The 14,111-nt window shown below is 37.2% G+C and overlaps 1 protein-coding gene and 1 pseudogene across 8 annotated transcripts in view; both read left to right on the top strand.

The window, feature by feature from the left end:
* LOC118553068 (lysine-specific demethylase 3A pseudogene) overlaps nt 1-8,146 on the top strand; it is a 30,312-nt pseudogene extending 22,166 nt beyond the window's left edge.
* COL5A2 (collagen type V alpha 2 chain) overlaps nt 1-14,111 on the top strand; it is a 516,164-nt gene that overhangs the window by 68,376 nt on the left and 433,677 nt on the right. The gene's annotated exons all lie outside the window — the stretch shown is intronic.

Here is a 14,111-nt window from a genome sequence, read left to right as displayed (position 1 = left end):
AATATCAAACCACCCTTGCATCCCAGGAATGAATCCCATTTGATTGTGGTGAATGATTTTTTTAATGTATTGTTGGATTCAGTTTGCTAGTATTTTATTGAGGTTTTAGTAGCTATGTTCATCAGAGATATTGGCCTGTAATTCTCTCTCTCTCAATCTCTCTCTCTCTCTCTTTTTTTTTGGTAGTGTCTCTATCTGGTTTTGGTTATCAGGATAATATTGGCCTCAAAGAATGAATTCGGAAGCTTTCCTTTCCTTTCTATTTTTTTAGAATAGGTTTAGAAGAATAGGTATTAACTCTTCTTTAAATGTTTGATAGAATTCACCTGTGAAGCTATCTGGTTCTGGACTTTTGTTTATTGGGAGTTGATTACTGATTCAGTTTCTTTACTGGCTACCAGTCTGTTTGAATTTTCTATTCCCTCCTGTTTCAATTTTGGAAGGTTATATGTTTCTAGGAATTTATCCATTTCTTCTAGGTTGTCCAACTGTTGGCATATAATTTTTCATAATATTCTCTTAGAATTGTTTGTATTTCTGTGGTGTTGGTTATTATTTCTCCTCTTTGTGGTTTTATTTGGGTTCTCTCTCTCTTTTTTGATGAGACTGGCTAAAGGTTTATCAATTTTGTTGATCCTTTCAAAGAACCAGCTCTGCTTTCATTAAACTCTTTTATTGTTTTTTAGTTTCTGTATCATTTCTTTCTGTTCTAATCTTTATTATCTCCTTCCTTCAGTTGGTTTGGGGTTTTGTTCTTCTTTTTCTAGCTCCTTTGGGTGTAAGATTAGGTTGTTTGAGATTTTTCTTACTTCTTGAGGTAGGCCTGTATTGCTACAAACTTCCCTCTTAGAAATGCTTTTGCTGTATCCCAAAGATTTTGGACCACTGTGTTTTCACTTTCATTTGTTTCCATGTAATTTTTAATTTTTTTTTGATTTCTCAGTTGACCCATTCATTGTGTAGTAGCATGTTATTTATCCTTCATGTATTTGTGCTCTTTCCAGATTTTTTTCTTGTGGTCAATTTCTAATTTCATAGCACTGCGGTTGGAAAAGAAGCATGGTATGACTTCAATCTTCTTAAATTTATTGAGACTTGTTTTGTGGGCTAATATGTGATCTATTCTGAAGAAAATTCCATGTGTACTTGAAAAGAATGTGTATTCTGTTGTTTTAGGATGGAATGTTCTGAATATACCTTTTAAGTCCATCTGGCCCAGTGTGTCATTCAAAGCCACTATTTTCTTGTTGAAATGTTTGGATTATCCATCGATGTAAGTGGGGTGTTAAAGTCCTCTACTATTACTGTTTTTCTATTAATTAGTTCCTTTTATTAACTGTTTTATGTATCTGGGTGCTCCCATATTAGGTGCATAAATATTTACAATTGTTATATCCTCTTGTTGTATTGTCCCCTTTATTATATAGGTCCTTCTGTGTCTTCTATTACAGTCTTTGTTTTAAAGTCCTTGTCCAATACAAGTATTGCTACCCTGGCTTTCTTTTGACATCCATTTGCATGATTATGTTTCTCCATCCCCTTACTTTCAAGCTTCAGTGACTTTAGGTCTTAAATGAGTCTCTTGTAGGCAGCATATAGACAGATCTTCATTTTTTATCCACTCTGTCACCCTATATCTTTTGATTGGAGCATTTAGTTCATTTTCATTCAAAGTAATTATTGATATATATGTATTTATTGCCATGTTATTACCTGTTTTGTAGTTGTTTTGTACTTTTTCTCTGATCCTTTGTTGCTCTCTTTCATGGTTTGTAGCATTTATAAATGGTATACTTGGATTTCTTTCTCTTTATTCTTTGCATATCTATTACTGGTTTTTGATTTGTGGTTGCCATTAGGTTTGTATATAACATCTTCTGCATATAGCAGTGTATATTAAGTGTATTGTTGCTTAAGTTTGAATCCAGTCTTTACTCCCCTTCCCCCCACCCCACACACACTTTTTAGGTATATGGCATTGTCATATTTTACATCTTTTTATTTTATGACTCCCTTGACTAATTTTTATAGGTATACTTACTTTTACTACTTTCGTGTTCTTTTACTTTTCATGTTCCCACTAGTGGTCTTTCCACTCGGAGTTCTCTTTAATATTTCTTATAGGACTTTTTTAGTGGTCATGAACTGCTTTAACTTTTGTTTGTCTGAGAAACTCTTTATCTCTCCTTCTATTCTGAATCAGAGCTTTGCTGAATAGAGTATTCTTGGTTGCAGATTTTTCCCTTCCACCACTTTGAATATATACTGACACTCTTGGCCAGCAAAGTTTCTGTTGAAAAATCCACTGATATCTTTATGGGGTTTCCCCATAAGTAGGTAACTGACTTCTTTTCTCTAGCTACTTTTAACTTTTTTTTTGTTTTTCACGACTTTTTTGCCATTTTAATTACTATGTGTCTTGGTGTGGACCTCTTTGGGTTGGTTTAGGAGGGGGTAGTCTCTGTGCCTCCTGGATCTGGATTTCTGTTTCCTTCCCCAGATTAGAGAAGTTTTCAGCTATTTCTGCAAATAAATTTTCTGCTCCTCTTTCTCTGTCTTCTTCTGGGATCCCTATAATGTGAATGTTATTGTGCTTGATGGAGTCACTGAGTTCCCTAAGACTGTTCTTAATTTGCATGATTTTTTTCCTCTCACTTTTTTCAGCTTGGTTACTTTCCATTACTCTGTCTCTCAGGTTATTAATTCGTTCCCCTGCTTCATCTACCCTGCTATTTATACCATATTTTTAATTTTATTTATTGTGTTCTTCATCTCGGATTTTTTTTTTTTAATCTCCTTGTTAGGGTTTCACTGATGTCCTCCACTTTTTTCTCAGGTCCAGTAAGTATCTTTATGATCATTACTTTAAATTCTCTATCAAGCATATTATATCTGTTTTGCTTATGTCTCTTGCTGTGGTTTGGTCCTGTTCTTTTATTTGGGACATATTTCTCTGTCTCCTCATTTTGTCTAACTCTCTGTGTCTGTTTCTGTGTGTTAGGAAAGTCAGCTACCTCTCCAGATCTTGAAGATAATGACCTTATGAAGAAGAGGTCCTGTAGTGCCCTGCAGTTTAGTGTCCCCTGTTCCCCAGGGCCTGGGGCTTCAGGGAGTGTCTCCTATGTGTGTTGCATGTGCTCTGCTATTGAGTCCTGGCCTCTTTTTCCTTCAGTCCAGTTGTCTGCAGAGGCTCTCTTTGCCTGTCGTGGGCAGCGTTTGGTCCCCAGCAGGGGTGTGGCATGTTTTAACAAGGTGTGTGCTGTTTTGCTTGTGAAATAAGACCTGCCATCATCGGAACTGAGGTCTCATAAAATGCACAAGTCTTGAAAGGAGGTGTTGGTGGGGTTTATGCTGGTCTTCTGGGGGAGGGGGCATATGGCACTGGAACTGAGGCAAGCGTGACTGGGAAAGGTGGATCCTCCCAAACATAGGGGCTAAGCTTAGTGTAAGCAAGTTAGGTAACAAGTGTTGTTGCAGTGGCCCTTGGTTTATGCTGGAGGGCAGGGGATGGAAATGGCCCCTGCCAGCCCCTTTGTGGAGGGGACTCTCTGTAATCCTTGCCTCTCCAGGTCACACTCTGAGATGAGTAAATCACTCTCCATCCAGTCAGCCCCAAGCATTTTTCGAATTGCTGGTTCTAAACTGTATCTGCAAGGGCTGTTTGTTATGCTCTCTCCTTAATGGAGGGGACTCTGCTTCCTAATGCCCTCCAGGTTTTCCCAGAGCCACCCACTGATTTTTATAGTTCCAGGCTTTAAGTCCTGCTGGTTGTAAGAATTAACAAAATTCAGCCCCTCTCACTTTCAAAGACAAATGTTTTGGGGATTCATCTTCCCTGTGCAGGCTCCCTATAATGAGTATTCTTTTAATGAGAAAATACACATAAAAAGGTATACTGATGCATTAATATATTGAAGTAAACCTGTTTTTTATTAGTCCTGGGCTGTGTGTGGTGTTGTGGTGAGAACATGAGCTCTAGAGCCAGATTGCCTATGTTCTAATCCTGCTCCCTCACTTCCTAGTGTGTAACAAAAGTAATCTCTACATATCTCAGCTTCCTAATACTTAAAATGGCAAGTAATAGTGCTTATTTCATAAAGTTGATGATGGTTCATTGATATCTGACATGAAAAGCCCTTAGAAGACTACCTGGCACATAGCTATTCATTTGAAAAATAACACACATATTTATATTGGACTCATTTTTTAGTTAACATGTAATGAATGTCCACTGGACTGTGAAGCTTGAAGACTAAGAATAAAGTCCTAGAGGGCAGGGGCTGTGTCTATACCACTGATCTGCATCTTCAACACTAAGCATGGTGCCTGGCAAGTAGTGAATGCCTGAGTGAATGAATTCAGACAGATTTGGGTTCCAGTCATAGCTTTGCCATTTATAAAGCAGCTGTCTAAGTTACCTGACCTCTCAGCTATAAAATGAGGGTAACTTCATAGGTTTGTTGTGAGGATAAAGTATGCATGTAAAGTACTTTAGTACCTGCAACATACTGCATCAGAAATGTTTGCTATTAGCAGGAATTCAAATGCTGACAAACTACGGAATTGAGAGTTTGAGATGTTAAACTGTCTATGTCAGCCTATTCAACTGTCTGTCAAATCTATAGCTGGAAACCCCTGCCCAGGAAAGCAGCCTGTATCACATCCATTTCCTCACTTCCTCCTCTTCCTCCTGCTAACCTAACCCTCCAAAATAAGTTTCTACATCTTTTGATTGCTCTAGTGTGGAAGGCACTGTTGGATGGCTACCCAACAGTTATTCCTTTCTTTCTTGCTCTCAGGGCTCCAGTTTGTTTGGAACAAGGGGATAGATTAGATTTTTGTTCCCAGTCCTTCATTCCCTCTCTAATGGAATTATACATCTACACTTTTTGGTATCTGACTTTGTAGCATTTTCCACTGGAGTAGGCAGAGTATATATCCTTGCTCAGTTTGTGTTGGAATTGGCCAGGTAATTTGTTTGGCAAATGGAGTGTTACTGTACATGACATGAGCAGAGACTCTAAATGTGTTTGTGTGATTTTATCTGGCTTCTTGTGCACTTGCCATTTGCCATGAGACTACGCCACGGTTGTCAATAGTGCCAGAATGAGAATATGCATCGGGCAAACATGAAAACACACACAGTCCTGTATCCAAGCCCAGTTGATCCCAGCCAAACATAGGAGAATCACAGATGGCCTACATGCCTGTAAGTGAGGAACAAATGCTTGTTCTTATAAACCACTAAGATTTGGGGGGTTGCTTATTGTGAAACATTATCATAGCGAAAGCTGGCTAATATAGGCACTAGTCTGCCCACCTCCAGAAGATGAATCATAATTCATATAAGCTAATCCTGTAGTTCTTTTCCATACAAGAGAACTTTCCAGATTCATTTGGAGCTAAAGGTGGCCAAATGACCCAGTATTGGCCAGTGAAATATATGATGGTATCTTCTGGGGACTTCTGAGAAATCTTTTGCTTTTATGGTAAAAGGCATTGTAGGGGCTGAAAGCAGTCTTTCCCTCTTCTCTCTTGCTTGAAATTTCAGTGGGCATTTTGAGACCATACTTTGAAAACACAAAGATGAATAACTAACAGCTATGGATGATGGAGCAAACAAATAGAAAGTCTAGGCTCCTGATGACATGGCTTAGTGGTTGACCAATACCAACAACCACCTATCTTTACACTTCTTATTTAGTCAGATGTTTTGCTTGCTTTCTAAGCTATTCCTAACCTACTATAGCTGAAATATGTCAGTTTCATCATCTTAGTTACTATTTCTCTGAGGTGAGTGATGAAAAAGAAAAGGGAGCTGTGTAATCACAAGTCTCCGCACATAAACCTTAGGAAATCTTGTTGGGTTATTAGAGCCTGATGTCTGTGTGTAGTCTTGGTTTGTTTGTTTTTCCTGTGTTGCCTCGTTGTCAAATGTTTGTAATAATGATGAACAATTAGCTTATGGTTACTTTTAACCAAAAACGTGGTGGGGACTGATTTGGATACAGAAAAGTACATCCTGGCCAACACTGAAAACCACTATGTCAAATGGTGATTTCTGGAAAGGGAGCTGTGTCAACTGTAGAGTCACAGTAAGAGCATCTCTTAGAGGGTTGCCAGGGAGTGAGCTGCCAAAGGTATTCAAGAAATGTGTGATGTGTGCAATACCACCAACTTCAACTTGCACTGCGTGTATCCTCAGTGTAAATTTGGAGTATGTGTGGATTGCTACCAAATGAAGAGCAAAAATTGCCAACAGGGTGCTACCTACTTTTCCTTGGCTAGGATGAGTGAAGAGTCAAGTACGTGAACCAAGGAACTTGATGAATACACAGATAATTCTTGGAAAAGTTATCTATAATGTTGGAGACTTCATTTTGTAAGAGCAAAAAGTGGGATAAAGGCAAATTGACCTTGTTAAAACAGGTAATTCAAGCTCTTTCCAAAGCCAGCCTCAGAGACATAAAGCAGACTCCTTTACTTTGAGAAAAACCTGTTCTTGATGCTGCACTCCTGTAAAATCCCTCAGTGGGAGCCAGCAGCTATGGGTAAGAGTGCAGCCTCCAAGCCAGCCAAGAGCATAAAGTTGACCTGTCCAACCAGCACTCTTCCTTTAAATCGGCCAGCAGACTTTACCAGAGAGAATGTCAATAAGGAAAACAAAGACAAAATGGACACAAGAATACACAAAAAATCCTTGATATCCTTGCTTCTTTGGTAGAAAATAAGACTTGCTCTGATTTATGTAAGAACCTCAAGGAATGATGAGAAGAACAAAATTCTGATACTCCTCACTATTGGCTGTGTGGTAATTACTTACTGTGCTTGCAAGATACCAACGATAAGAGGAACTGGAATGTATTCAGGGAGTACTGGACACAGGGTAGCCAGTAATGGTGTCTGGATGCATTATAAATTGAACACTGAATTTTTAAAACCTGACACTTTCATCAAAGAATTTGGTGACCAGTAAGTTGATTTAGTTAATTGTGGGACTGTCTTAGTCTATTTGGGCTGCTATTACAAAATACCATACATTGGATAGCTTAAAAAGCAAGCATTTATTTTGCATAATTCAGGAGACTGAGAAGTCCAAGATCAAGATGCTGAAAGATTTGGTGTCTGGTGAGGGCCACTTCTTGGTTCATAGACAACTGTATTCTTGCTGTGTCCTTACAGGACAGAGGCAAGGGAACTTTCTGGGGTCTCTTTTATAAGGGCATTAATGAATTAATAAGGGCAAAGCCTAATCAACTCCCAAAGACCCCACCTCAAAATACCATCACATAGGGGGATTAGATTAAAAAAATGAATTTTGGGGGGACACATTCAGTCTATATCAAGGACCAATGAAATCATCACTGAAGTCACAACAGGAGACTTTTGAGATGGATTTGAAGGAGTTCCACATTTCTTGAAAAATGAAAAGGAATTAGCAATGATGAAACTTAAGGACTGCCTACCAGGAAGAAATTTTAGAGATATGCTTTCTGGGTTTGATGATCTGATGGCCAACATTCCATTGCTTGAATATACAAGATGAGACGGTGAACTGTATTTTGTTTCTAGGTTACCAAAATACTTTGGCCAGATTGAGGTCCCAAGATGTGTAATGCTTGTAGACAAATTACTTTGGAAGACCAAAAATATGGAGTGACATCTGCTGAGACGTATCTGGTGCAGCTGATGTCATGGTCTTTGTGGGAATTTCAAAAGGACAGTGTGACTGAGAAGTCCTTAAAACTGTCTAAGATGGAAATTTTCATGAACTCACAATAAAGCAATTTATTGAAAGAAAAGAGAAGCCTAGAGCATTCTGGTACATACATACCAGATATGTATATTTGAGAAGACACAGAGAAGATATGAGTGTTTCTTTAAAAGTTATCAAAAAGCAAGCTCAGGAAAACCCAGTAACAATAACCTCACTAATCAGATCTGGTGTTTAGACCCATCACTATGAAAGCATCTTCATCAAAAGTATAAAGTTGAAGGCTGGGCAATTGAAAGTTGCCAGAGGGGCACCTGGGTGGCTCAGTCGGTTAAGCATCTGCCTTTGGCTCAGGTCATGACCCTGGCATCAGGGTCTCTGCTCAGTGGGGAGCCTGCTTCTCCCTTTCCCTCTGCTGCTCCCCCTGCTTGAGCTCTCTCTCTCTCTCAAATAAATAAAATCTTAAAAAAAAATTTACTAGAGATATGGTAAATATCCCCATAGGAATACCATATTAGGTTCATAACTTATTTAACTGATCAAGTGGCTGATGATTTTCTTTCTAGCATGTTATACAATGTTTCTGGTTTACTCAGGAATTCTGTCGTCTGTCACAGACTTATACCAGTCATGAAGATAAATTACAGGTGAAGAATGTTATCTACCACGCAGCAATACTAAAAGCCAGCAAATCCAGTTTCAGCAAACCCTAAAGGTCCCAGAGATGCTGTTACCCCTGCACAATGGAAGTAATTTATTGGTAGCTGTCAAAACTCTTCAGGCAGGGGTGCCTGGGTAGCTCAGTCAGTTAAGCATCTGCTCAGGTCATGATCCCAGGGTCCTGGGATTGAGTCCCATATTGGGCTCCCTGCTCAGCAGGGAGTCTGTTTCTCCCTCTGCCCTTCCCTCCTGCTCATGCTTTCTCTCTCTCTCTCAGGTAAATAAATAAAATTAAAAAAACTTTAAAAAAAGAAAACAAAAAACTCTTCAGGCAGGATTCCTGTGGATTTTAAGAATCAAGTTACTTCATTTTTAAAAAGTCATACCTGACTTTTGAGGGTACTCTAATAATGTGTATTTCTAGTGTTGACAGACACTAAATGTGTATGTGTAGTAAATATTTACAGAACATGCATCCTTAAACTGTGACTTCTCACCCAGGGCAGAGATTTGCAACCTGCAAAATCAAAACCTCTTACCAGCTTTGGAGCAATTCCTACAGTTATTTCAAAGCTACTTATTTGGATAGTTTAGACAAAATGCATCTATAACTATTAGGAATCACCTTGCAGTTTATTTGGGTTGAATTTTGTTTCATGTTTGTCTAAGTACCCCTTCCTCTGTCCTTTAAGATTCAGAAGAGCAATGGAGGAAATCAACAGCTAATGATGGAGTTTTTATTATATTGCATAGGATTGACATTATATAGTAGAAATCAACTACTATAAAATTCTGGTGGTTAATAATCTTTTTTTAAATAAAGTTTTTTACTTAAATGAAGCTTTGCTGGTTTTAAGTGTTAAGCATTTTGCACTATTTATATAATTTTTTAAAAAGCTTGCAAAATACCTTTGCTAAAATAAAAGTAATGTAACATTAAACCATGTAAGGCAAAAAATAATAGATTTAAAAGAGAAATAGATGAATTCATTATCATGATTTGAGACTTCAACACCCCTCTGTCAGAATTGACAGAGCCAGCAGGCAAAAATTAGCAAGGACATAGTTGAATTCAACATCATCATCAATCAACTGGATACAATCAACATCTACAGGCCACTTTATCCAACAACAGCAAACTACATATTCTTTTTAAGCTCACACAGAACATTCAGCAAGGTAGACTACATTCTGGACATAAAACACCTTAACAAATTAAAAGAATAGAAATCAAACAATATCTTCTCTTAGACCACAAATGAGCTAACTAGAAACCAATAACAGAAAGATAATAGGAAAATCCTCAAATAGTGGAAATTAAACAACACACTTTTATTTTTTTATTTTTAAAATATTTTATTTTTGCGAGAAAGAGTGAGTGCACAAGAACAAGCATGAGCTGGGTGGCGGGGGCGGGGGGCCCAGGGGAGAGGGAGAAAAATATTCCCCACTGAGCAGGGAGCCTGATGCTGGACTCCATCACAGGACCCTGGGATCATGACCTGAACCAAAGGCAGACGCTTAGCTGACTGAGCCACCCAGGTACCCTAAACAACACACTTTTAAATAACACATTGGTCAAAGAAGATATCTCTAGAGAAATTAAAAAAATACCTTCAGGGTGCCTGGGTGGCTCAGTTGGCTAACTGCCTTCAGCTCAGGTCATGATCCCAGGGTCCTGAGATCGAGCTCTCCATCAGTCTCCCTGCTCAGTGAGGAGCCTGCTTCTCCCTTTCCTGCTCCCCCTGCTTGTGTGTGTGCTCTCTCTCTCTGTCAAATAAATAAAATCTTAAAAAAAAAAAAACCTTCAACTACATGAAAATGAAAACACAACTTATCAAAATATATGGGATGCAATGAAAACACTTAGAGGGGAATTTATAGCATTGAATACATATATTAGAAAAGAAGAAATTTCTACAATAAATAATCTAAATTTCCACCTTAGGAAACTAGAAAAATAAGAACAAATTAAATCCAAAGTAAGCAGAAGAAAAGAAATAATAAGAATTAGAACAGGAATCAATGAAATGGAAAGCAAGCAGAAAATTAATGAAACCAAAAGCTGTTTCTTTGAAACAATGAATGAAATAAGCCTCTAGTCAGGCTAATAAAAACAGGACACAAATTACTGATATCAAAAATGAAAAGAGGACATCATTATAGATTCCATGGACATCAAAAGGATAATCAAGGAATAGTATGGACAACTTGATGGCCCACAGATGTGATAACTTAGATTAAATGGATCAATTCCTTGAAAGACACCATCTGCTAAAATTCACACAAAAATAAATAGGTGAAACAAATAGACCTATATCTATTAAAGAAATTGAGTCAATAATTAATAGACTTCCAAAACAGAAAATATCAGGTACATTGGTGAATTCTACCAAATATTTAAGGAAGAAATTTTTACCAATTCTCTGCAGTGTTTTTCAGAGGAGAGGAGCAGAGGCATACTTCCTAACTTGTTCTACGAGGCCAGGATTACCCTAATACCAAAATACATTGCAAGAAAATAAAACTACAGATGAATGAATATCTCTTATGAACAAAGATGTAAAAATCTTCAACAAATTATTAGCAAATCAAATCCAATGATGTATAAAAAGAATTATATACCACCGCCAAGTGGGATTTATCTCAGGTATGCAAGGCTGGTTCAACATTTGAAAATCAATTAATATAATCCATCACATCAATAGGCTAAAAGAGAACAATGTAATGATTGTATTAATAGATGCAGAAAAAGCATTTGACAAAATCAAACACTAATTTATGATAAAAACTCAGTAAACTAAATATAGGGAAATCTTTCCCAACTTGATAAAGAATAAAAAACAAAACAAAACAAAACAAAAAAACAAAAGCAAACAAAAAAACAACCAAAAAAAAAAAAAACAAAAACACTTACAGCTAACATCATACTTAATGGTGAGAAACTTGAAACTTTCCCACTAAGATCAGGTACAAGGCAAGGATGTCTCCTTTAATCATTCCTTTTCAACACTGTACTGGATGTTCTAGCAAATGCAACAAGACAAGAAAAGGAAATAGAAGATGTACAGATGGGGAAGGAAGACACAAAACTGTCTTTGTTCACAGATGACATGATTGTCTATGTAGAAGATCTGAAAGAATCAACAAAAAACTCCTGAAACTAATAAGCAATTTTATCAAGTTTGCAGGATCCAAGGTTAATATACAAAAATCAATCATTTTCCTATACACCAGCAATGAACAAGTAGAATTTGAAATTAAATTTCAAATTTACCTAATACCATTTAGTATTCAAAAAAATGAAATACTTAGGTATAAATGTGACAAAATATGCACAAGACTTATATGAAGAAAACTACAAAATTATGAAAAAATCAAAGAACTAAATAGTCTATGTTTATGGATAGAAAGACTCAGTATTGTTATGGTGTCTATTCTTCTCAATTTGATCTGTAGATTCAATGCAATCCCAATTAAAATCCCAGCTAGTTATTGTGTAATTATCAACACACTTATTCTAAAATGTATATGAGGAGGCAAAGGCCCAAAATAGCCCACACAATATTGAAGGAGACCAAAGTTGAAGGACTGACACTACCCAACTTCTAGACTTACTATAAAGCTACATTAATTAAGACTGTGTGGTATTGGTTAAAGAACAGACAAATAGAACAGTGGAACAGAATAGAGAGCCAAGAAATAGAAAAATAATATCAACTCGGGCGCCTGGGTGGCTCAGTTGGTTAAGCGACTGCCTTCGGCTCAGGTCATGATCCTGGAGTTCCGGGATCGAGTCCCGCATCGGGCTCCCTGCTCAGCGGGGAGTCTGCTTCTCCCTCTGACCCTCCTCCCTCTCATGCGCTCTGTCTCTCATTCTCTGTCTCTCAAATAAATAAATAAAATCTTAAAAAAAAAAAAAATAATGTCAACTCATCCTTGACAAAAGAGATAGTCTTTTCAATAAATTGTGCTGGAACTTATGGAATTTCCATAAGCAAAAAAAAAAAAAAATCTAGACACAGACCTTATGCCCCTCACAAAATTAACTCAAAATGGATCGCAGGCTTAAGTGTGAAATGCAAAATTATAAAACTCCTAGAAGATCACATAGGAGAAAACCTAGATGACCTTGGGTATAGTAATGACTATTTAGATACAACACTGAAGGCACAATCTATGAAAAAAGAATTGATAAATTGGATTTATTAAAATTAAAAACTTATGCTCTTTGAAAGACCACGGCAAGAGAATGAGAAAGCAACTCTTAGGAGAAAAATATTTGCAAAAGACACATCTGATAAAGGATTGTTATCCAAAATATAAAAGAACTCTTAAAAACCAACCATAAGAGAACAACCTGATTAAAAAAGCCAAAGACTTAAACAGACACCTCATCAAAGAAGATATTCTGATTACAGATAAGCATGTGAAAATATGTTTCACATCATAAGTCATCAGGGAAATTCAAATTAAAACTTTGAGAGCCCTCTGTACTCCTATTAGAGTGGTCGAAATCTGGAATACTGATAGCACCAAATGTTGGTGAGGATGTGGAATGAAGGGAACTCTCATTCATGAGTAGTGGGAATGCAAGATTGTACAGCCACTTTGGAAGGCAGTTTGGTGGTTTCATACAAAGCTAAACACACTCTTACCATGTGATCCAGCAGTTGTACTCCTTGGTATTTACCCAAAGGAGTTGAAAACTTATGTCTACCCAAAAACCTGCACACAAATGTTTATAACAACTTTATTCATAATTACCAAACTTGGAGGCAACCAAGATATCTTCAGTTGGTGAATAGATAAATTATGGTACCCCCAGACAATGGCGTAGTATTCAGCACTAGAAAGAAATGAGCTATCAAGCCATGAAGGGGCATGGAGAAATCTTAGATACATATTACTAAGTGAAAGGAAACAATCTGAAAAGACTACATACTGTATGATTCTAACTGTAAGGTATTCTGGAAAAGGCAAAACTATGGAGACAGTAAAAAAGACCAGTGGTTGTTGGGTGCTGTCGGGTGAGGGGGAGGATAAAAAATGTCATCTTAGATAGTCACATACTCAATTAGCCCACTTGCTGCTGTCATTTCTCAGTATTCAATTTATGTCATATGGCAACAAGTGGGGCCTCAATGCATCCTTACGCAATTTTTTCAACTGGTCTGATTTAAGAATTTGTAAATCTTCGTGTTATAAGATGTTGAGTGAAAGATACAGCAACTATTACAATAATTAACATTACATTGGCAGTATTGGGTGCTTACATAATATTACACAACTTATTTAGTGAAAAGGATTCTGGTTTTGTTATCAAAGATCTGAATTAGAATTTGAGTTGTATCATTTATTCATTATATGACTTTGAATAAGTCATTTAACTTCTTCTAGGCTCTAATAACCATTCTTCTGACTACTATATAGTTACAGAGACCAATGAGGTATTCAATGGGCATTGTATTAGGTAAACTGCAGAGGGGTCTGGATAGATAAATTTCTATTAATAGTGCATATCCTCAGGACAGATGTGTGCAGTGACAGAGTGAGGCAGCAATTTGTGTGTGATTGTTCTGGGTCAGGACATCTGGTTAGAGTCTTCTCTTACTATTTCACATGAAATATATGTCTATATGTGATGAGGATGGGCCTGCTCTGAAACTGTAAGCTGTAGTTTCAGATCCCACTGGCTTCTAACAAACTGACCAAATGCAGCACTGTTGCAACTTAA

Source organism: Halichoerus grypus, chromosome 4, assembly GCF_964656455.1.
Source record: "Halichoerus grypus chromosome 4, mHalGry1.hap1.1, whole genome shotgun sequence".
NCBI classification, from domain to species: Eukaryota; Metazoa; Chordata; class Mammalia; order Carnivora; family Phocidae; genus Halichoerus; species Halichoerus grypus.
This window is presented reverse-complemented; position numbering and strand designations above follow the sequence as displayed.